The 22,981-nt window shown below is 34.9% G+C and overlaps 1 long non-coding RNA gene across 1 annotated transcript in view; it reads left to right on the top strand.

Moving 5' to 3' along the window:
- Positions 1–18,362, top strand: part of LOC129044739 (uncharacterized) — a 34,201-nt gene extending 15,839 nt beyond the window's left edge. The window contains exons 2-3 of the long non-coding RNA XR_008504753.1: positions 1,853–2,124; positions 18,044–18,362. This is a non-coding gene — a long non-coding RNA (uncharacterized LOC129044739). The remainder of the gene's footprint in view (positions 1–1,852; positions 2,125–18,043) is intronic.
- Positions 18,363–22,981: the final 4,619 nt, after the last annotated feature.

Genomic DNA, 22,981 nt, shown 5'->3' with positions numbered 1-22,981 from the left:
CTGCAGATTCAATGCAATCCATATAAAACTTTTAATGGCTTTTTTTTAATGAAAATAGATAAAACAGTCCTAAACTTCACCTGAAACCACAAAAGACCCTGAACAGACCAAACAATCTTGAGCAAGAACAAAGCTGGAGGAATCATACATTGTGATTTCAAACTATATTACAAACCTATAGTAATTTCAAAAATATGGCATTGGCAGTAAAACAACAGACATATGGACCAATGGTACAGAATACAGGACCCAGAAATAACCCCATGCCTATAAGGTCATATCTTTGACAAAAACTCCAATAATACACAATGATGAAAGTACAGTCTTTAAATAAATGGTGTTGGGAAACTGGATATCCACAAGTAAAAGAATAGAACTGAACTCTTAACTTACATCACAGGCAAAACTTAGCTAGAAATGAATTAAAGACTGTAAGACCTGAAATTGTAAAATGTCTACACAAAGACATAAGGGAAAAGCTCTTTGACTTAGGGAAAAATCTCTTTGGTCTTGGCAATGATTTTTAAAAATATGACACAAAAATCACAGACACCAAAAACAAACAAATGGGACTATATTAATCTAAAAAGTTTCTGCACAGCAAATAAAACAGTCAACAAAATGAAAAGACAACCCACAGAATGGGAGAAAATATTTGCAAACTATACATTTGATAAGGAATTAATATCAAAAATATATTCAAAATTCATACAATTTAGCAAAACTCTAAGAAGAAAACAAAACAAAATAACAACATACAAGCCAATTAAAAATAGGTAAAAGATTTGCATAGATATTTCTCACAAATAGACATATGAGTGACCAATGGGTATGTTAAAAAGTGCTCAACAGCACTAATCACCAGGGAATTGCAAATAAAAATCACATTGGGATATTACCTCACACCTGCTAGGATGGCTATTATTGAAAAGACAGGAGATAGCAAGTGTTGGTGGGGGTATGAAGAAAAGGGAACCCTTACACTATTAGTAAGAGTGTAATTGGCATGGCCATTAAGGTGAACAGTTTGGAGGTTCTTCAAAAAATGAATAGTAGAACCACTAAAAAATGCTCCATAAATCCCACTTATGGCTATTAATTCCATTGCAAAGGAAATGCACTTAAGATGCCAAAGAAATATCTGCACACCCACATTAATTGCAGTATTATTTACAATAGCCAAGATATGGAAACACCCAAAGTGTCTGTCAATGGATGAACGGATTAAAGAAGTGTGGCATATATACACAATGAAATATATTCAGCCAGAAAAAAAGAAGGAAACCCTGCCTTGCGACAGCAGGGATGAACGTGAAGAATATTAGGCTAAGTGAAATAAACCAGACACGGAAGGACAAATTCTGCATGGTCTCACTTACATGTGGAATGTAAAAATGTCAAACTCACAGAAGCAGAGTAGAAAGGTGATTGCCAGAGGGTAGGAGGTGGGAGAAATAGGGAGATGTTCAAAATGTACACACTTTCAGCTATAAGATGAATAACTTCTGGGGATCTCAAACATAGCATAATAATGTTGGTGACTGTAGTTAACAAGGCTGTATTGTACACTTGAATTGTGCTAAGGCAGTAGATCTTATGTATCCTCACCACACGCACACATGAAAGAAGGTGACATATGTATAAATTAGCTTGATGTTCATGATCACTTCACAATGTACACATTTATCAAATTATCACATTGTGCACCTTAAATATATACTGAGCAATATTTATTGATTGTACTTCAACAAAAAATAAGACAAAATTATATTTAAAAAAAACAGACAAAAAACAAAGATATGCTGAATTTAATTAGTCTCTGGTTTTATTTCTCCTACTCCTCTTCCCAAAGGCTCAGTGTTAGTGGATTCACAAGCAACCTGTACTCCTCAAAGAAAGATGATAAGATAAAGGAGATTTCTAGAACCAGTGACTGGGGCTCTTCCTTCAGTGAAAAAAGTGGGTGTATGCAGACTCATCCATCCATGAATCTAGATTGCAGGGATGTGACCTATGTAATGAACTTGCTACTTATTGCTCATCATCATCTTCTTCAATGACAAAAAAGAAAATAGTAACAACGAATACGTCTCTTGGGCAAAATAAATAACGGGATTGTTACAGGTAAGTCTTTTAAAAATCTTTTATTGTAAAGTATTTCATAGATAGATAAAAGATTGGTACCCATAATATATGAAGAACCTTAAAAATCAATAAAAATGTCAATTTAAATGAGCCAAGGTTATATACAGCCAATTAACAGAAGAGAAAACATAATGGCTTATAATGGCCTAAAAATATAAAAATATGATTTACCTCATCAGTAATAAGGGAGAAGTAAAAATGAACAATCCAAAACAGAAACAAACGTAACAACAGTGACAGACCACTTTACATCTAACAGCTTGATAAAAATTAAAAATCTAATGTGTTCTATTGATAATTCAATAAATTCCAATTGTCTTTAGTCCTGTATATTTTAGCCACTTTAATGAACTTCTGTGGGTTTTTTTGTGTGTGTTGAAAGAGGTCAAGGAACATTATAATTTTATTGATATAAAGTATTCCATTTACTTATGAAGTCTTGTGCATTGCTTTGTAAATTTTTCACTCAATGACCAGCTTAATGCACAGTTAAATTAAAAAAAAACTTTGCTGTTTCAGTCAATCTTTGTTTACCAAAGATTCCCTCTTTTTCCTTCTTGGCTCTGAGGTGTACTTATTCCATGTATCAGAAGAAACTAAACATTTCCTTAATAAACATTGATTTTGTTCACATCATTTTAACCATCCAGGATTTAAGCCACTTCAAAGGGCTTTTTTTTCTGCACTAAATGGGACATTGGACTCAGCAACCTTTTAGCTTCTTTCCAACTTTGAGATCATATAATTACATAGATTCCAAATGCATTTTTAGTATTTTAAACATATTATTCAAAGAAAAGTCAAAGGATTGGTAGAGAGGATTGTCAGGGTGGGCTGGGCGTATGTGGGACACAGTGAGGGGTGGAGTTGGGGAGATCAAGTGGTACCAATTGTGGGTTGGAATTCTGTAAGCAGCCATGGGTCACAGATGAATCTTACAGAGGGCTTAAAGAGTAGCATGTGCACAAAGTTACAGTCACACAGCATTCACTCTGGAAGGGTTGATGACATCTCTGTCTCTACATCATGCCCGCAGCCTCTGGAGGTGGGTCCTTGTAACCATCCTCAGACTCATCTGTAGTGTTTTTTTCCACAGTTCCCTGGGAATCTTCCCCCAAAGGGCTCTCCCATCCTGTCCCAAGCTGAAACCTTCCCCCCAAGTTCTGTCTCCCTGATGTTAGAATGGGTACCACCTGCAAGCCATACCATGGGACTATTGCCTCCTGCTTAGAAGAGGCTTCTGGGAAACACATTTGCCTTCCTGCACATCTGGGGGATTATGTCAGGGCCTTGGGAGGAAAGATAAAGCTCTTTGAAAATGAGATTATATTTGCAGTTGTTTATCTGGCTTCCCAGAGAGTGAAGAGAGATGGGATGGGTACTGAGGAGAGGAAAGATTTGCTCAGAGCCAAGAACCCTGGCCTGAGAGTCAGAAGGATTATTTAATCTTAATGAAAAAATGGGTTTAACGAAAGTGGCCAATTAATAGAGGCCTTTTTAATGGAAATATTTATTGAGCTCTTACTACATGCCAGGAACAGTTCTAGGCTCTGAAAATACATCAATGAAACGAGATAAGACAGGTTGCCCATTCTTACAAGTTTAGAATCTAGTGGAAAGTAGGGAATGTGAGATAATTTTCATATTAAAATTAGGATAATTCTATTAAAGAATTCTATTATGTATTAAGATAATTCTATTAAAATTAAGATAATTTACTTAAACAGCTCATTACTATTTCTGGGACATTGTAAAAGCTCAATACGTGGTAGTTATTTTTAAACGCTCAGTGGTAGCTAAATCTAGAAGGTAGAACACTGTGGGTCTTGCAGTATCCTTATCATCATCAGCACTTAATAACTATTATATTTATTGAATGGCTGAATAAATGACTCTGCCAATTGACTAGATGTGAGACTTGGAGAAAGTCACTTTCTCTCTTTGGGATGCAGATTTCTCTTATGTACAATACAGAAAGGAGAACACTGCTGATCCATGGCTCCCAATAGCAATCCCAATTCACAATGACCCCATCCTCAGTCCAGAGAATTCATCCTGGGTCCCTCAGTCTCACTTAAAGGGCCTTACAGGAAAAACCTCCACTTACCATTTCACACTAGTCTTCGACAAGACCTCTAAGCTCAAGATGAACCAATCTAATCACCATCCTCTAAATTCTCCATGTGTTTCTCACCCCTAGGCCTCTGCTCACAGTACTTCCTCTGAGAGCTTTCTGTTCTCTTCTCCATCCAGCTGACTTTTTCTTGTTATTGATGTTTCAACATCAACTGTCTTCTCCAGAGAATCACCCTTGCCATCTCTTCATTCTCACCTTGCATATTTAGGCTCCCCTCTGCTATGCTGGCAAAGCTCCCGGGGCTTAACTTTAACTCGGCATGGGTACATTTAATTGTGATTCTCTGTTTTAGTGTATTTTTTTTTTTGAGATCAGAGATAGTTTTATTTATTTATTTATTTTTGTATCCTGAAAGACTCATGGTGCCTTTCACATAACAGATGCTCCATAATCTTTTTTAAGACAGGGTCTCTCTCTGTCACTCAGGCTGGAGTGCGGTGACATGAACGCAGCTCACAGGGCCTGGGCAAGTTACCCACGCTGATCTTGAAATCCTGGGCTCAAGCAATCCTTCTGCCTTGGCTTCTCAAACTGCTTGAATTACAGGTGTGAACCACTGCACCCAACCAATAAATGTTTCTTGAATTGAACTGAATTGTCCTCCATATGCCACTGGGACAAAAATTGCCAGCCATCATTTTATAATGAGTTCATATTAATGTTGACAATATTTTTTTTACAAAGTGTGTATTCTTGGAAGGTATTTATCTACTATAACCTGCCTTCCTACATTGCCCAGCTGAAGAAACAAATAGAACCAATTTCAAAGTCTGGATGTCAAAAATAATATATAATTCCATGTTAAGCTGAAATAAGATTATAGAGCAGTATCAATGCACTAAAGTAGAAAGTCAATTATACTTGATATAAGTTGGTCTTAAACCTAGTTCTGTCACTTTATTTATCTCCCTTCAATCTCTTCGGGGCAATGCAATTACTAGTAGAAAGAGTACTTGTTTTGGCATGAGACAAATCTGGATTCAGTTGATATACATATATCTTTTTCTAACTCTATGAACTGTGAAACGTAGCATATTCTTGAAGTGCAGTTCTTTCATCTGTATCATGGTCTAACTAGATATAATATGTAGGGTGTTCTTAATATTTTATAAAATGATTTAAGTAAATAATTTAACATAGAATCTACCCTATGTGAAATACACAATGCACATTGGTTTTTCCATTTAGAAAATTAGGATGTTGGGGACAGAATGCCTCTGCGGATGTAGTTATGTCTATGAAAATGGTATGCCTAGTTATTGGCCATAGTTGATATTCAATATATGTCTGTTAAAATAATGAAAATGGTGACATTATAATAACTCTTTTGTTGAAAACCAGCACTACTTCCTGAAACGTATTTGAGTCAGTTAGAAGCTAGTTTTCTGATGAAGAAGAAAGTAATAAAAACAAGTAAGAAGACATAAAAAGAAGATGAAGAAAAGGGAGGAGGAGCAGGAAAAGGAGGAGAAGGATGAGGGAGATGAAGAGAAGGAAGAAGAAAAAGGTGAAAAAAGAGGAGGAGGAGAGGAAGGAGGGGAAGGAGGAGAAGATAAATTGTTACAGAAAGATGAGAAAAAATGTGATACGTGTATTATTAAGAAAAAGGAAATACCATCAGTTTGAAATAATTTTTAGAGTTTTCAGCCCAGAACAGTCCTGGTAGACTTTGTCTCTACCAAAGGATACCATAAGAGCTATTGGGATGAAGTTGCTTTCATCCTTATTTTACAAAGGTCTGCCAACATCTCTTAGGACCAAGTGCTCTATACTTGTGAATTTCTCCAAATTCCAAGATAGCTACAGCCTATGTTTTAGTGACCCAAGGCAGCAAAATTGCAAGGGTCTAAACTGGATTTCTTGATTTAGGATCAAAAGTCTGATCTTTTAAATAGCTTGTAGAGGTTAAAAATGGTCAAGCCTTGACATCAGGGAATTACCCTTTTAAAAAATTATTATTTCTTTAGAAAGCACCACATGTCTGGATTTTTCCATCTCATTATTGGCATGACCATTTTTGCAGGCTTAGTAATGATACTCTTTTTAAACTTTAGTCATAGTAATGAGGCCCTTTTAGGAGAGAACCAAAGGCTCCATATTTAGTCTTTCAACTAATGAGCTTGGGTAAAATGTTGAATTTGATATGTACTAGAGAAACAGTTAATAATGCAGCAAAAACTAGCTTTGAGAGGCAGTCAAGCTTGCCTGTGTATTGGTCTTATAATCAGGAGGTATGCATGTAAACAAGTTAGGCCTTTGCCTTTTCTTGACTATTTGGTTTAATAATTTCATCAGCCTTTTTCTTTGCTTGATATCTTTTTAATTCACTTTACATTTTTATATGTTATGACATTAAAAAGGAAAATGTCAAAATGAAATATAGATGCCTTTAGGCACTTTTTCTTTTCTTTTTTCCTTGTCTCTGATTGTAAGAAAAGAGCTTCAATGTGGTAATATACAAAATAAATAAAGTTCTAAAAACAGTATAAAACACCTATATACCACCAACTGGAAATGTATGTGTGAGTGTGCATGTACACACTCACACACACACACACTCTCTCACACACACACACAAATATGATCTATATGTCTCTTTCTAGTTTTTAGTGTGAACTTTTTATTTTTCATCTTTATATACTACCTGCATAATTTTATATTCAACTGTTTTGTTGTTTGTGTTGTTTTTGTTTTTGTTTTTGTTTTCAACCTTAGATGAAGCATATAATTGAGTCAATCTTACTCTATTTCATGGTAATTATCCTGATTCTTTCAAGGCCTCATACTTGTTTTATTTTACTTTGTATTTTATCTTCTATTTATTTTCTCTCCCTCCACTTTTCCCCTTTGTTCCTCAAAACATCCAGACTAGCATATTTGATGTTTCTTAGATATGCAGTCAAGCTTAACACATATTTTGTTGTTTTATGTAAATATACATTTTTTATTTTCACAAATAAAATTATACATTTGTTATTTTATTTCTTAATTTATTCAATAAATACTATGTTTTTAACATTTAACCTTATTCCTCCAAGTGCATCTAGTTTTTGTCTTCTGACTATAATTCCGCTTTGTATTGATCACTCTCTTCTTTATAATTTACCCAACCTTTAGGTAATAGACATTTAGATTAATCTACTTTCTTACTGCCACACACATCTTATGAATAAATATGTCATGCATGTCTCTTGATAGATTTGTGCATGGCTTTCTCTGGAGTAGATACCCAAGAGTAGGATTCCTACATCCATGGCCATATACACATGCAATTTCACTTAGTATTACCAAGATTTGCCCTTGAAATTGGCCACACCAGTTCAGGCTCCCACCTGTAGGGCAGGGAGTGGGTTCCCATTTTCACTCCTGTATTAGTCCATTTTCATACCGCTATAAAGAACTGCCTGAGACTAGGTAATTTATAAAGGAAAGAGGTTTAACTGACTCACAGTTCAACATGGCTGGGGAGGTCTCAGGAAACTTGTAATCGTGGTGGAAAGCGAAGGGGAAGCAAGACGACTTCCTCACAGGTGGCAGGAAAGAGAGCTGTGGAGGGAAGTGGAAAGAGCTCCTTATAAAACCATCAGATTGTGTGAGAACTCATTATCATGAGAAGAGCATGAAGGAAACTGCCCCCCATTCAATTACCTTCACTTTGTCTCTCCCTTGACCTGTGGGCATCATGGGGATTCCAATTCAAGATGAGATATGGGTCAGGACCCAAAGCCTAACCATATCAACTCACTCACCCCATATACAATGAGGCACAATTGTTAAGTATGAGCTAAATATAAAAGAGTATATGTTATCTCTGCCTGCAATATTCTTCCCCCAGACATTCACATGGGTCACTCCCTCTCCTTCAAGTCTTTATCCAAATGTCAATTTATAAATGAAGACTTCACTGTAGCCCTTTAAAAAATTGCAACCCTAAACTTTTTATTTTCTTTTTGAAATTTCAACTCCGACACTTTATATTCCCTTTCCCTACTTTTTATTATCTAATAGCACTATGCAATCTCTTACATGTTAATATTTGTCACTGTTTTATATGTCCTTAAAAAATGTATATTCTTTGTTGGGTCTGTATGTATCTATTAGATAGTACCTACTAATCATATTTTTGTAATTTTTAAAAATACTTTTGCTTATTTTGAAACTCTACTTGATCTGTTAGAGGAACATGTAAAAATCTCACCCTGTAAGTTATTGCCACATTTATTTCTCTCTGATATTCTTATAGTGTTGTTTTATTAATTCTGTGTCTATTTCCTTAGGTGCATATATGTTTATGAATATTGTTTCTTTTTTGATCTATTGTTCTATTACATATGTTGTTATTTTACTATTTTTCTCACTTTACTTAAAATTATATTAATATGTTATAAAAATTGCTATCTCAGACATCTGTGGTACATATCTTCCTCATATATATGTTTCTATTTTTTTGTGTAAACCGTATCCTGTGTTTTTAATTTTTCTCTTAAAGATAACAAATTAGTGGATTTTGGCATTAAAAAGTACAATTTAAGAATCTGAGTCTTGAACAGTAAATCTAAACCATGAACATTTAATGTATCATGATTATATTTGTACTTATTTCTGTAACTTTATTTCATAGTTGTATTTGCCATGGTTATTTCCCTTTTCATTTTCCTTCCTGCCTCCAATTAATGGAGTAAATTTTATTGTGCAGTTTAGAAAAATTATATTGAATTATTTCTGATGATAAGAGAAAATTCATTAAGAATTTTATATTGTTTTATCATTTTCTCATCAATTTTTGAGACTTTTAATGTGTATGTCTTCCATGATCAACAAAAACACTTTAGCTCATTCTCTTCTTACTTGTCCTCTTCTCCTTCACCCTCTCATAGTATCATACTGAGTTTTAATTTGAATTCCTATACATTTCTCTTTTCTCACTTTTTTTTTATTGTGTGAGAGAACATTGATTAAGACAGTAACTTTTCTTAAGGTAATTAATTAACTTTGTTAGCAAGATCTTCTATAATTCTCCTGAATTTAATAGTCTACTTGTAATATTTTTTATAAAAATGTCAGCAAAAATGGTATTTTTGTACTAAAACTTATGGGACTTTTTAAGCCTAAGACTATGATTACTTGGCTTTTTCATTTAGAGTTGATATACACATACTTTTTTTTTTTTAGCACTTTGGAAATATTTCTCTACTATCCTCTTGCATCTAGTGCTTCATACACAATGTTGGTTTCTACCTGATTTCCTCTTCCTCTATAGATCAGGTCTTTTTTTCTCTAGAATTGGGTAAAATTTTCTCCTTTACTGAAGTTTTTAATTTTACTGTACAGTCTTTTTTTGTTTACTTCTTTGTTTCTTGTTTGTTTTGATTTCTTTATTCACATGATTTAGCACTCTGGGAACTTCCTATCTGCAATTTTGCTTCTTTTTATTTTAGGACAGTCTCAATTGTTATTTCTTCAAGTATGCTTTTTATGCATCCTCCACTAACTTCTTTCCAATATTCCTATTATATAAAAATTGGCAACTCTGTTTTACTCCTTTACATTCCTTAAGTTAAAAGAACATTAATCAATATGTTTCTTTCCAATATCTTCCACATACATTAATTAGTCTGAATTTCCACTTGATTCTTTAACTCTTCATTGATTCCATGCTTTCATTTATTTGCCATAAGAACTTTATTTTAGCTGTTTTATTTTGCTAACCTGTTATCTCCATGATTTTTTAAATATTTCGTTTTCTTGCTTTGTATTTCTAATAGACTATCTTATTACTCTGAAGATGACTTTTTATGTTTACATCTATTTTCCTAAGCATATCTAGGCTTCATAAAGGCAAGGACCATGTCTTACTTATCAACTTTTATATCTCAGTTCTTGAAAAATATGACATTCTTAAAAATATTTGCCCAATTACTAAATGTGCTAAATTAGTGAAAGAAAAGATACATTTTATTCATTGTATATTTTTTGAAATGGTTTACTGAATGCTTAGCATTTTTTAAAGCACACTTATTGATTAGCAGAAGACTTTTTTTGAGGCTATTCTTTTAAAACTGTGGCTCTTCTGATATGTTAGCTTTGGACTTCCAGCCATTAGAACTATAAAAGAATACAATTCTGTTGTTTTAAACTACCAAGTTTGTGTTACTTTGTTACTACAGTCACAGGACTCTAATACACACAGTGAAAAGTTTTGGGATCCCTTTATACAATGATCTCCCTTTCACATTTTAGAGATTTATAATATACATTAATATATTAAAAGATCTATTAAGTCAGTGAATTTACTTAGGTCAATATTTTCAAAACTTATTTGAGACTGGGATTCATTCCTTCTCTACTCTCTTCATAACACTGATAGCCTGTGTGACTATGATTTACAAAGTACACTTCGAAGAATATTGAATTAAATATTCCTAATCCTAAAATTAGGTCAAAAATAGTTACAAAATCATAGCATACTTTCTTTCATTCTTAAAACAATTGATGCACTGTTATTTACGCTTTAAATAGCAATCCTGTGGAATTCATATTTTCTTTTTTCTCCCTTTCTCCCTTTCTCTCTTTCCCTCTTTCTGTTTCTCTCTCTTTCTTCTTTTTTTTTTTTTTTTCTACTTTTGTTGCCCAGGCTGGAGTGCAATTGCATGATCTCGGCTCACTGCAACCTCTGTCTCCTGAATTTAAGTGATTCTCCTGTCTCAGCCTCCCAAGTAGCTGGGATTACAGGCGCCAGCCACTATGCCAGGCTAATTTTTGTATTTTTAGTAGAGACGGGGTTTCACCATGTTGGCCAGGCTGGGCTCAAACTCCTGACCTCAGGTGACCTCCCACCTTGGCCTCCCAAAGTGCTGGGATTATGGGCATGAGCCACCATACCCAGCCCAGAATTCACACTTTGAACAGCAAAATGGACTTTGCAAGATATTATACATAGATAGGGGCCAAAGATAGTAATAATCTGAATTTTTTGCATTAATTCCATTATTGCCATTTTATATTTCACAGACATTGATAACATTTTGTATAACAGAAAAGCCAGCATGTTTTTATGTACTACTCCAGCAAATAAATACTGTCATTCACCTAATGATATCACACTATTACTTTAATAAACAGATGACTGAAAATTGTACTCTATTTCCATATCTAGAATACATTAGGAAAGGGCAAGTATTTAAGTAAGGATAAGAAATTCCAATTCCTTATCCTATTGGACTTAGTATATTGCACTTTGGAAAGAAGGCATATTTTAAAGATAGAAATGTAAAGGATGAAATCCAGCAGAGTACTGTCAAAGTCTGTCTTTTATTAATTTATTCAACATTTTTTACAAATATTTGTTGAAGTGCTCTTCTATATACAAAACATTGTGATGGGTGCTCTTTTCATAAATGATAGTAGAAATTAATTTAAGGAAACATTGTCCAGTTAAAACCAAACATTGATGCTTGAGAAAACTGAGGTTCAGGGATGCAAAAAAAAAACTTGCCAAGTCACACAGAGTTAATAGAACAACAAACGTGAACCGTAATAATATTAATTTGGATACTTTAATGACAATGCAGCTATAATCAATTTATGTAAAAAAATGAAATCAGATCTCAATACTTTTCTTTTATTTTTCCCCAATAAATGTATTGACCCTTTTATTATTGCCCAGTAAACAGTTTATTTTAGTGAACAGTCCATGTATACATGAAAATAATGTGTTTCCCGCCGAGTGGAGTGTTCCATAAATTCCAATTAGAACAAGTTCATATGAGAGTTGTCTCACCTACAGTCTCACTGATTTTCTATGCATTATATTAATTATTAAAAGCAGAATGTTAAAATTTTCAACAAATATGTATATATCTCCATTTATTTCTATTAGTTCTTATTCATTTTGAAACTCTTATTATGTTCATGCACATTTAGGATTATTCAGTCTTCCCAGTGAATTGACTTTACCATCTTTATTATTAAGAAATGTCTCTATTTTTCTCTGGAAATATTCATTTTTATGATGTTTATTTTGACTGATATTAACCTAGCACTCCTAGCATTCCAGTTTTCTTATAATCAATGACTGCTTTATAAATATTTTTTATTCTTATACTTGTAGCCTGTATGTGTCTTTTAACTTAAAACACATTGCCTGCAATAATTGGTTTACATACTTTTTAATTCTTCATATGTTATAAATCCAACCACAGATTGTTATTGCTTTTTGCACTGAACAGCCAATTATCTTTACAGGAATTATGGAATGAGAAAACACATATTTTAAAGTTTCATTTCTAGTGTGGTTCATTTGTATAGATTGTTTCCCACCTAGCATCACTTTCCTTTAGCCTGAAAAACTTCCTTTAACTTCCTTCTTATATATTATTTTAACATGTTTGCTGGTGACAAATTGTTTTAGTGTTTGACTGTCTTTTTCATTCATAAGGAATATTTTTTATTTAAAATATTTTATTGTTGGATGCAGAATTCCATGTTACTTTAGAACTTTGAAGATGTTGTTCTTTTATCTTCCAGATACTGTTTGGCCTGTTTCTAATGAAAAGTTACTGGTAATTGTTATCACTATTCCTGATGACTGCTTTTAAGATTTTCTCTTTGTCTTGAGTTTTCATCAGTGTGAACACGATGTGCTTAAATGTAGTTTTCTTTGTGTTAGTCTTTCTTAGTTTTATTGAGATTCTTGAATACATGGGTTTATTCATTTTTTTATTAAACTGGGGAATTTTTAGCCAGTATTTAGAGAAATATATTCTCTTCTTGATCTCTTTCTTCCCTCTTTCTAAAACTCCAATTACACATATATTAGACTGCTTGCTATTATCCCTCAGATCATTGAAGATATATTCATAATTTAAAGTCATTTTAATCTCTGCTTTTTAATTAGAATGATTATCGATATAACTTCTATGACTATGCATTCAAGGCTGCTTATCATGTTTTCTGCAGCATCCAGTCTGCTGTTAAATACATTCAGTTAATAGCCTTTATTTCAGATATTGGATTTATTACTCCATAATTTATTTTGTTTTTTTAACGTAATTTTTACTTCTACATTGAGATCCCTATCTGTTTTCTAGTTATGTTCACATTTTCCTTTAAGTCCTTGTATATATTTATAGTAATTGATTTAAAGTCTTTGTGTGGTAATTCCATTAGTTGTATTATTTGTCAGCATTTTTTGTTGACTAATCTTTCTGCTAATTGTCAGTCAAAATTTTCTGCTTCTTTCCGTCTAGTAATTTTGAATTATGTACATGAACGTGTGGATACTTCATTACTGAATGTCTGGATTTTATTGCCTTTACTTAAATAGTTGACGTTTGTTTTGCCAGGAAGTTAATTTCTTCTGAGACTTTTATGTAAGTCTATTTCTTCATCTGAGGCTTCTTTGTAAGTGTTTTTAGGTTCATGTAGATTAGCCTATACTCTGTGAATTGATTAGTCCTATTCCTAAGGTGAAAGCTGTTTAGAATTTCATCTGAGATGGATAATATCTCTCCATTCTGGCTTGCTTTGTACAAACTTAAGAATCTCATAGCTCATAGATGTTTAGCTAATATCCCCCTAGTAGTTGTCTTCTTATTACTTTATTTTATTTCTTGCCAAGACTTGCAGGCTATATAGTAGGTTCAACTAAGTATTCAGCCAAATACTCAAAGGGAGATCCACATTTCTGTTATGGAGATTTCCACATTTCCATACAACTCTTTCTCTAGAGCTTGGACCAGCAGTTTGGAACTATAAGTTCTATTCCTTCAGCTCCATATTGGAATACTTCCTGCCCTGTGGGCCAAAATGTATTCCCTGGTTGTAAGCCTGTTGATTTGAGGATTCACTACCTTTGTTTCCCATTTCTTAGTGATCGTCATTATGCTTTACCTGTTGCTCAATATCTGAAAACAGTTGTTTACTATACAAGTGATGTTTCAGTTTTTTAATGGCAGGAGACCTAGTTAAGATGAGTGTCCTCGGTTTGTTTGTTTTTTTTTTTGTAGTTAGATACTCCATCTGCTTAATAGTATTGTCTTTGGATTAGTAGAGAACCCAGGAATGTTTCCTAAGTTCATTGTCAACAATTTAGCCATTCCTCTGCAAACATATATCAATGTGTCATTGTGGTCTGGCACATGTGTTTTAGATTAAAATGTGCTAGATCATACTAAGTGATTGTTACTGGTTGAATAAATAAATTAATTATATGGTCTATGTTGCTAAACATACTCTCTATTACAGCAGTATCCTCTATTATCTTATACATGTAGATTTTTATATAGCAAAAAAAAATCCTACACACAATTTGAGATCAGTGTGTATATTGATCTGATGGCTATGAAGATGACTAAAGATGCAGCCACTGTATTTAAGGGATTTAGATTAAAATTAAAAACATAAGATCCAAATGTATGGAAATTTGAAGTACTAAGACATCACTTTCACTTTGAATTTGAATTCATTAAGTCACCTAAGTACATGCCATTGTATATGGTATTATACTATTATTATTTTGAATGTGGTTGACTGATGAATTTGGAAGAAGCTGGAGATGGCTGCCAAATCTTTCTGAAGGAAGAAGCACCTTGCACTTTGTATACTAGCAAAATGTCATTAGTTATAGTTTTTTGAGGATATCACAGTGTTTCATCTGTCTATCACTTTCAATATTCTGTTCTCACTGACTAGAATATGACCTTCTGTAGTCTTTTTTTAACAAACTCCTACTCACACTTATAAACAATGTTTCTTTTATATCTTCTCCAAAAAAATAACTTTGATGTTATAAAAATAAATGTATTCTTCTGTGTATATCTGAACTTTGCACAAGGTTGAATAGAGCACTTATCAACATATATTTGAAATATTTTTATAAATTAATACTTTTACTGAAGTACTGAGGTCAAGGATTATTAATTTTTTGCTACCACCACAACTTTTGCTAATACCTAGTGTGAGTCATTGCATGGAAAATGTAAATGAAAAAGAATAGAATAGATTGGAAATGGATAAACTAGAAGAGAATAGGGTAGAATAGAATCAGGGAGTCTAGGATAGAATAGAATATAATGTAATACAATAGAATAACTTAAAAAATTGGTTAGACACCATGGAGGCATTTTAACTTTTGAAAATTGCCAAAATATCAAGTATTCAAATAATAATTGCTATCTGGTCATCACTTGTGAAGATCTCCACTGCGTGACTGATGCAGTAGCAATGATTCTACTCTTTGAAAGTGATAGAATGAAGCCTATTAAAACCAAGAAAAGTGCTAATAAAGTAAAAAAATAAATAAATAAACTTTTAAAAGCCTCCTCTAGCCTGTGCCTGTCATAGCTCAGTGTGTAAAGCTCAACCCAGTATTTCCAGGTGACTAAAGGCAGGTTCATCTCTTTCAAGCACTTCCTAAAAATTTTCGAGTGAGAGTTTTTTGCCATAGAATGGATCCTTAGAAACCCAGTGGCAGGTTAGCATAGGGAAGAAGGTAGAAATTTCAGAATTGCTTCAAATACCAGCAAATAGTGAGAGGTAATGGAGTCTGTGAGGACTCTAATACTTTAGTTCTATTGGCTGGTGTATCTGTACTCCATTCATTTCCTTATTTACTTATTCATTAGTTTGCTTCTTTATTTAAAGTAAATATAAACAAATATTTACTGATTGCCTACTATTGGCCATATAAACCTCCTTTCTTACCCTCTGTTTAGGCATAGGCAATAAGAATTAAGAAGTAAAGAAGACAAAAGAGAGCTATAATCATGGAGCTAAAAATAAGGACATGGACAATGCTAAGAACAGGCTTTATCATAGAGTACAATAGGCGCTATAATGGATAAATGCAGAGTGTACTTTGAAGTCATATAGCAGGGCCCCCTAAGTTAATATGGACAGTTAGGGCAGACTTGCTTCCTAGAGAAAGTGACATCTACATTGAGATCTGAATGTTGAGTGGGAAATAATGAGGGGAGGAGAAATAAAAGAGAGTATAGCTTCTTAGAAGGGGTAAAAAATGAAGCACAGTGTTCCTAGAGGGTAGACTAGGGGTAGGTTGGTGAAGAATGAGGCCAGATTGGTGAACAGGTACAGACACAAAAAGCTTTGTGAGTTGGATTAAATTGTTTAGAAAGTATCCTTTTTCATTTTTGTTGTAAGAAGAGTGACTATGTGTTACTGGAATAATTGTAATCTATCTATACTGTATGCCTGTACATCTATATGTATATTATCTATTTGTATGTCATATGTATTATGACATCATAATACATACAATATGTATATGTATACATGAAATGAATGCGAATGCATGCAGACGCATTATGCCAGGTGTACACAGTTATGGTTTGACTCTTAATTCCTATCCATGGAGTGTACTCATCAGTACATCTTTGTTGATGTAAATTCTTCTGCAGTGGGTTACCTGACACTTTCCTAAGCTCTTCAGACCACCCTACCTCTACTTGTTAATTAAAAATATCAATCTAAGATGGAAATCTGGTCATGCTGTCTCATTTGCTTAAAACACCCCACTGCCCTTAATAAATTGCATTAAAATAAAATTTAAGCTCTTTAGAAGTGTTTACCAAGACCCTTCATAATCTGAGATTCCCAAATTTGCCAACCAATCCTCACCATCATTGTTCTCCCACACAAATCCAATATTCCAATAAAAATAAATTTCCTCCAGTTGCTTGATGTGGCACAAGCGTTTCTAAGTTTGTATATGCTCTTCCTCAGTCTCTACCATTCTTTTTCCTTCTTTACCTGTCTAATTTCTATTTTTCCTTGAAAACCCAGTGCAAGCATCACTTTTTCCTTCTTCCTAGGATGCTACGGGTGTTTCCCCTTCTCTGATTACCAAAAGCACCAGTTGTACACATAGTCCCAGCTTCATTACTTGATGACCATAACTTTGGTTTGATACTTAACCTCCACAATCCTATTTCCTTTTACCTCTTTAAGATAACGACACATCTACCTCTTGGGGTCACTATAAGAATGATAGATTCCATTCAATATATGTTGACTGGTGTTATTATTTTAAATTATTGTAGTCATTGTTACATGCATCATTATTCTATTAACTGATCGGTTTTTCTAATCAGCCTGAAGGGCAGGTTCATGTGTTTGTTTTGTTATTTCTTTAGTGTCTCAAGGACCAGATATAGGATGGGAGTTCAGTGAATCTCTACTGTGTAATGGAAGAAAAAAGGTCTCTATAGGAGCCAAATGTCCAGCTTCACAATTGGCCTGTTGTGGGATATTAGGCAGATCATTTCCCTCCCTGGGCCTCTGTAATTTTATCTGAGACATAGAATGAAGGAATTAGAAGGTGACTAAGGTCTCTTCTAATTACATAATGTTATTGAACTTATCAAACTATAGGATGAAATGCTTTGATGATTTTTATGTTATTCCTCAAAGAGTCCACTCTAACTCCAGGGTCTGGTGCAACCCAAGTCCAGGCTGTCAGAAGTTCACTGCCAAATCTGAAAACTGGTTTGTACTGGGTGGGATGAATATTACTTACACTGATACCTCTAATAATTTTGGTCCTGACTGCTTACCAGTGCAGCAATTGGACACTCATTGTTCCTGCTGTTTCAGCAAAGATGTGAGAGGCACATTTATGATGTAGTGTGTCAAAATCACAGATGGAGAAGCTGTCATCTGTAATTTTCACACGTCAAGTGACTACAAGTTGAGCTGACAGAATGAATCAGGCCTTCTTTCTCTTATTTTGTGTACCATCTCTAGCAACCTGATTTTTGAAAAGAAAAAAGGAACTTCCTTGAACTAAAGCAGTTAAGACCTCGACATTTGCTCACAGAAGAAGTCGTTGAGTCGTTTCTAGTTGTTAAGGGGCAAAAGATGCAGTTGTCCTCTATGGAAAATTCCAAGAACTTGTGTCTAATTTGAGTCATGCAAACCTGAGTTCTGCGTGACTGAGCTCTGTCACTCAGTGGTTGGGAAATTTGTGATCATCTCTACGCCTTGCTTTCTGCATCTGTAAAGTGGAAATGATAATATCTACCTTGTGTGATTCCTGGAAGAATTAAATACATTATATTCAAAATCTTTTGGTCAATTGTAAATTACCAGCAAGCATAAGTTATTGTTAACTGAGAGAATCAAACTTTGATTAACATATTTAGCATCTTTAAAATCCACATAATTTCAGTTTTTACTCATGGGAGAGGATTATATTGAAAATAATGTAAATTTTGTTTAAACATTTTGTATCTTATATGGTTTGGGGTACATTTTTTGTGAATGAAAATTTTCACTGTCCTGGACTGAAGAGAAGCAGAGGAAATTGAGTTGCTTCTAATTTTGCCCCACTATGTTTTCTAGAACGCAGGAAGGAGATTTGTGCTGATTAAACACACATACATACATATATGCACACACACACAAAATTCCATTCTTCAACTTTACGTAATTGTCCTATTTCTCCCAAACATAAAGTGAAGAAATTCAAGGAAAGCTAATGCACCTTGGTTGTAAAATAGGCACATCAACCCATATGGCTGTTGTGAGGCATAACTGAACTAGAATTATGTGTCAGGGGCTTTACAGATGGTTACACACTATACACAAAGGTGAATGTTTTGGAGGCAGCCATAAAGTGTAAAAATTTACCAAGGGCTTTGAAGTCAAAAGCCCTGAGATCAAATTCAGCCTCTGCCCCTTTGCCTGGTTTTTCCTGCATGGTATATGACCTATCTCTTGCAATCTGAAAGTTTCAGTCTCCTTAGGTATAAATGATGGTATTCTCACCTGCCTCACAGGGCAATGATGAAGAGGAAGTAAAATGATGGATTTGACTTTGCTCTGTAACCAGTAGCATGGTCTACAAATGTGTGGCCAAGATGTGGGTTCTACACTAATTACAGGAAAAACAAAGGGATCTCTGAATTAGCTGGGGAATTATTCCTCCCTCCACCTATGCCTTGAACAGCCAAGAGCAGTGCTCAGTCAGCAAAGACACAAAGGTTGAGGCCATTAAGCTGCATTCACACCCAGAGCCTGATGATCTCACAAGTGCAATCAGCAACAAAAAAAGAGACAAACATTTACTGCAAAGATGAGTTTCTTTGCAAAGGAAATCTAGCACTTTGGTCCATTCTGGGTTGGGTGCAAACACCATTCTCTCGCTGAGTCTCAGCTGTGTCAATATTCAAAAAAGAAAGGGATTAACGAGACAAAATGTCTACTCTGAGCACTGGGCTATCCCTGAATTAAAAAAAGAAAGGGGGGAAACAAAAGAAAGAATATAACCAGCCTTGCTCTCCACTGGGAATTTATTTTCCTTTAATATTCATGTGGGTAACATTCATTGCCAATAACTGTAGACATGCATTTTAATGGCATACTGTATTAGGAATAAAATGAGAACACCCAGAAACTTGACAACACAAATGAGTACTAAGATCCTTTTGTCTGCTATCTGTGCTAATTTCTGTCCCATCCGTGGAAAAACACCTTAAAACTTTTCCGTTTTGTTTCTGTTTCTGTGTTTACCTGCCACTTGATAGCTTTGTTTTGTAGAAGAGCTTCTCAAAAACACAGGCCATGTCTTCTACATCTCCTTATTGTTTTTGCTTAGCAAAGAGATGGACACAAATAAATTGCATGGGGGAATTACATGGGGATTTTGCAGTTCTGGCCACCACTGTTCAAAAAGGACATTGGACAACTGGAGCAGATGGAAAGGGGCCTAGAAACAATGTTATATGAGAAACTAGTGAAAGAACAAAAAGAGCTCTAAGCTAGAATACTGGAACACTCAGAGCTGATGTGAGGATGGCAGGACAGCATGAGAACTGTCAGTTAAATTTCCTTGTGCCTTGGGAGACTAAATCCAGAGCTCAGTTACACAAAGGAAGGATTTTGCTAAAACTAAACCAAAAGAAGACACACAAATAGCCAACAAGTACATAAAAAATGTGCAACATCACTGATTATCAGAGAAATGCAATCAAAACCACAATGAGTTACCATCTCACCCCGGTTAGAATGGCTGTTATTAAAAAAAGACAAAATAAAATGCTAGCATGGATGCAGAGAAAGGGGGACTCTTATACATTATAGATGGAAATGTAAATTAGTACAGCCATTATAAAAAACTATATGGAGGTTCCTCAAAAAATTAAAAATAGAACTACTATATGACCCAGCAATCGCACTACTGGGTATTTATACAAAGTAAAGAAAACCAGTATATCGAAGTGATATCTGTACTCCCATTTCACTGCAGCACCATTCACAGTAGCAAAGATAAGGAAACAACCCAAGTGTCCATCAACAGATGAATGAATAAAGAAAATGTGTTAAATACACACAATGAAATATGGCTCAGCCATAAAAAGAATGAAATCACATCATTTGCAGCGACATGGATGAAACGGGAGGACATTATGTTAAGTGAAATAAGCCAAGCAGAGAAAGACAAATATGGCATCTTCTTACTCACATGTGGGAGCCAAAGAAATTGATCTCGTGGAGGTAGATAGTAGAATAATAGTTACCAGAGACTGGGAAGAGTAGAGTAAGATGAAGAGATGTTGGTCAGTGGGTACAGACATACAGGTAGATAGAAGAAATACATTCCAGGGTTTGATAGCACAGTTGAGTGACTATAGTTAACAACAATGTATTATATATTTCAAATGGGTAGAAAAGAAGATTTAAAATGTTCCCAGAACAAATGAATAATAAATGGTAGAGGTGATGGATATCCTAAATACCCTGCTTCAGTGATTACACATTGTGTGAATGTATCACAAGCACTCCATAAACAGGTACGATTAGAATGTATCACTTTAAAAAATACCCACACTTGTAATGATTTAATTTTATTCCCCTCCTCAACATTGGTGGTTTTACTTGCTGTGGAGATTTTTACCCGTGGGAATTTTCAAATTTGGGATCAGAAAATCTATCTATTCTTGAATATCACTCTAACAAATTCAGTGTCCCAAGTGAGGTCACTTGGCTTATTTGAGCATTAAAATACAAAACAAAACTAAGTTTCATCTGGGCACATGATTTGTTTTTTTTTTTTTTTTAACTTTTCCTACTGAGAATCATTGACTCTTCCTCTGATGGGAGAGCATTTTTCTAAAACAGCATTATGGCATTTCTTTTTCCCTGAAGTCCCATCCTCAGAGCTTTCCAAAAAACATTCCACATTCAGTCATTAGGGACTCCTCATTGCACAGCCAATGTTTTGCTATAAAGGAATCTGAACAGAAGCAGAAGCAGTAGGAGAGGCGATTCAATTGCTAAGAAACTTCATGACAGGAGGGTATTAGATGATCTAGAAAATTAGGATGTTTGGCTTTGAAAAACACAGGGAAACTGAGGCCCAAAGAAAAGTAACTTTTTTTAAGGCACCTCAGAGAGTGACAAACCTGGAATGAGAAGGAACCCTTGTGTATCAGTATTGCAGCAGAGCGATGTCAGGAAGCTCATCCAGAGGTCTGGATGCTACCAATGGACTTCAGAGACCACTTGACTTCTCCTAGAGTCAGAAACTAAGCTGGACCCTGATTTCTGTGGAGGAGCCGGAGAGTGAGAGTTAAAGTAAGGGTCAAGGCAGCCCAAACATGCCTGTTCCATCTCCATCATCTTGAAAAGTCAATGTGTGAGTTCACAGTGGACATATAAGAGCAGGGCAGGGTCCTCAATGTCCCTTTGTCATCCCCTGAGTACCAAAAATAGGGCCAGGGTCCCAGTAAGGGCACAACCCAGCCCCCAAATTCGTTAGCTTCTTGTTAATTGAGTGAGTGAGAGATAAGGAGGAAAGTAATTTGTGCTCCCATTAACTTCTAATTTAGAGCTGAAAAATCTAAATCTATACAAGTTAGGAAACATAAACCAATCCTCCAAAAACAAAAACAAACAGACAAAAATCTCCAGGATCTTCTATATGGCAAGCAAAATAGGCACAATCCCTGCCCTCATGGTGGATATATCTGAATTTCTTATACTGATAATTCTTTAAAATACACATTGACATATTTCATACTTTGTTAAATTGAGGGGCAAGTTCCATTACCTGGGTGCTTAATAATGGGTAATGCATTTCTCTTTCTGATTAGTTCTTGGGTGATTTATATTCTATACTACAACTCGCTCAGGCAGGTTATGCCTTGTTCCTGGCCTCAATATCATCATCTGTAAAATGAACAGATTGTGATAAATAGCCTCTTAACTCCCAGGTGTGGAATGAATACCACAGCCTCACCTGGGAACAGGGAAGCAAGTTTGTGGCATTTCACTTTAATCTGCGATGCCACCTTGTGGTTATCAACACGGACCGCACCAAGGACAGGGAAGAGGCTGTGCAACACAGCGACCCACATCAGAAGATGCCCGTTTATTCTTCCCTCCCCTGAGGCTGGATGCACTAAATGGGAAACAGGAGTTTCCTTTCAAGTCCACATCCCATAACCCTTGGAAGCCTCATCCTGCATAGAATCACCAAGAGTGAACTCTAGTAACACAGTTTGGGGCTTCCTGGAGTCTTGCAAAATGTGTCCGCCCCCATCACTTCACACTCACATGTCTCTCCTTAAGTCTGCTAGATGATGACAGATGGGACCAGGCTGGGGCAAGACACTGGAGACAGAGATGGAACGAAGACAAGCCAACTTTCCAGACCAAACTCCTCTCACTCAAGCCATGGGA

The sequence above is a fragment of the Pongo pygmaeus genome, chromosome 13 (assembly GCF_028885625.2).
Source record: "Pongo pygmaeus isolate AG05252 chromosome 13, NHGRI_mPonPyg2-v2.0_pri, whole genome shotgun sequence".
Classification (NCBI taxonomy): domain Eukaryota; kingdom Metazoa; phylum Chordata; class Mammalia; order Primates; family Hominidae; genus Pongo; species Pongo pygmaeus.
The sequence above is the reverse complement of the archived record's forward strand: the minus strand, read 5'-3'. Positions and strand labels throughout refer to the sequence as shown.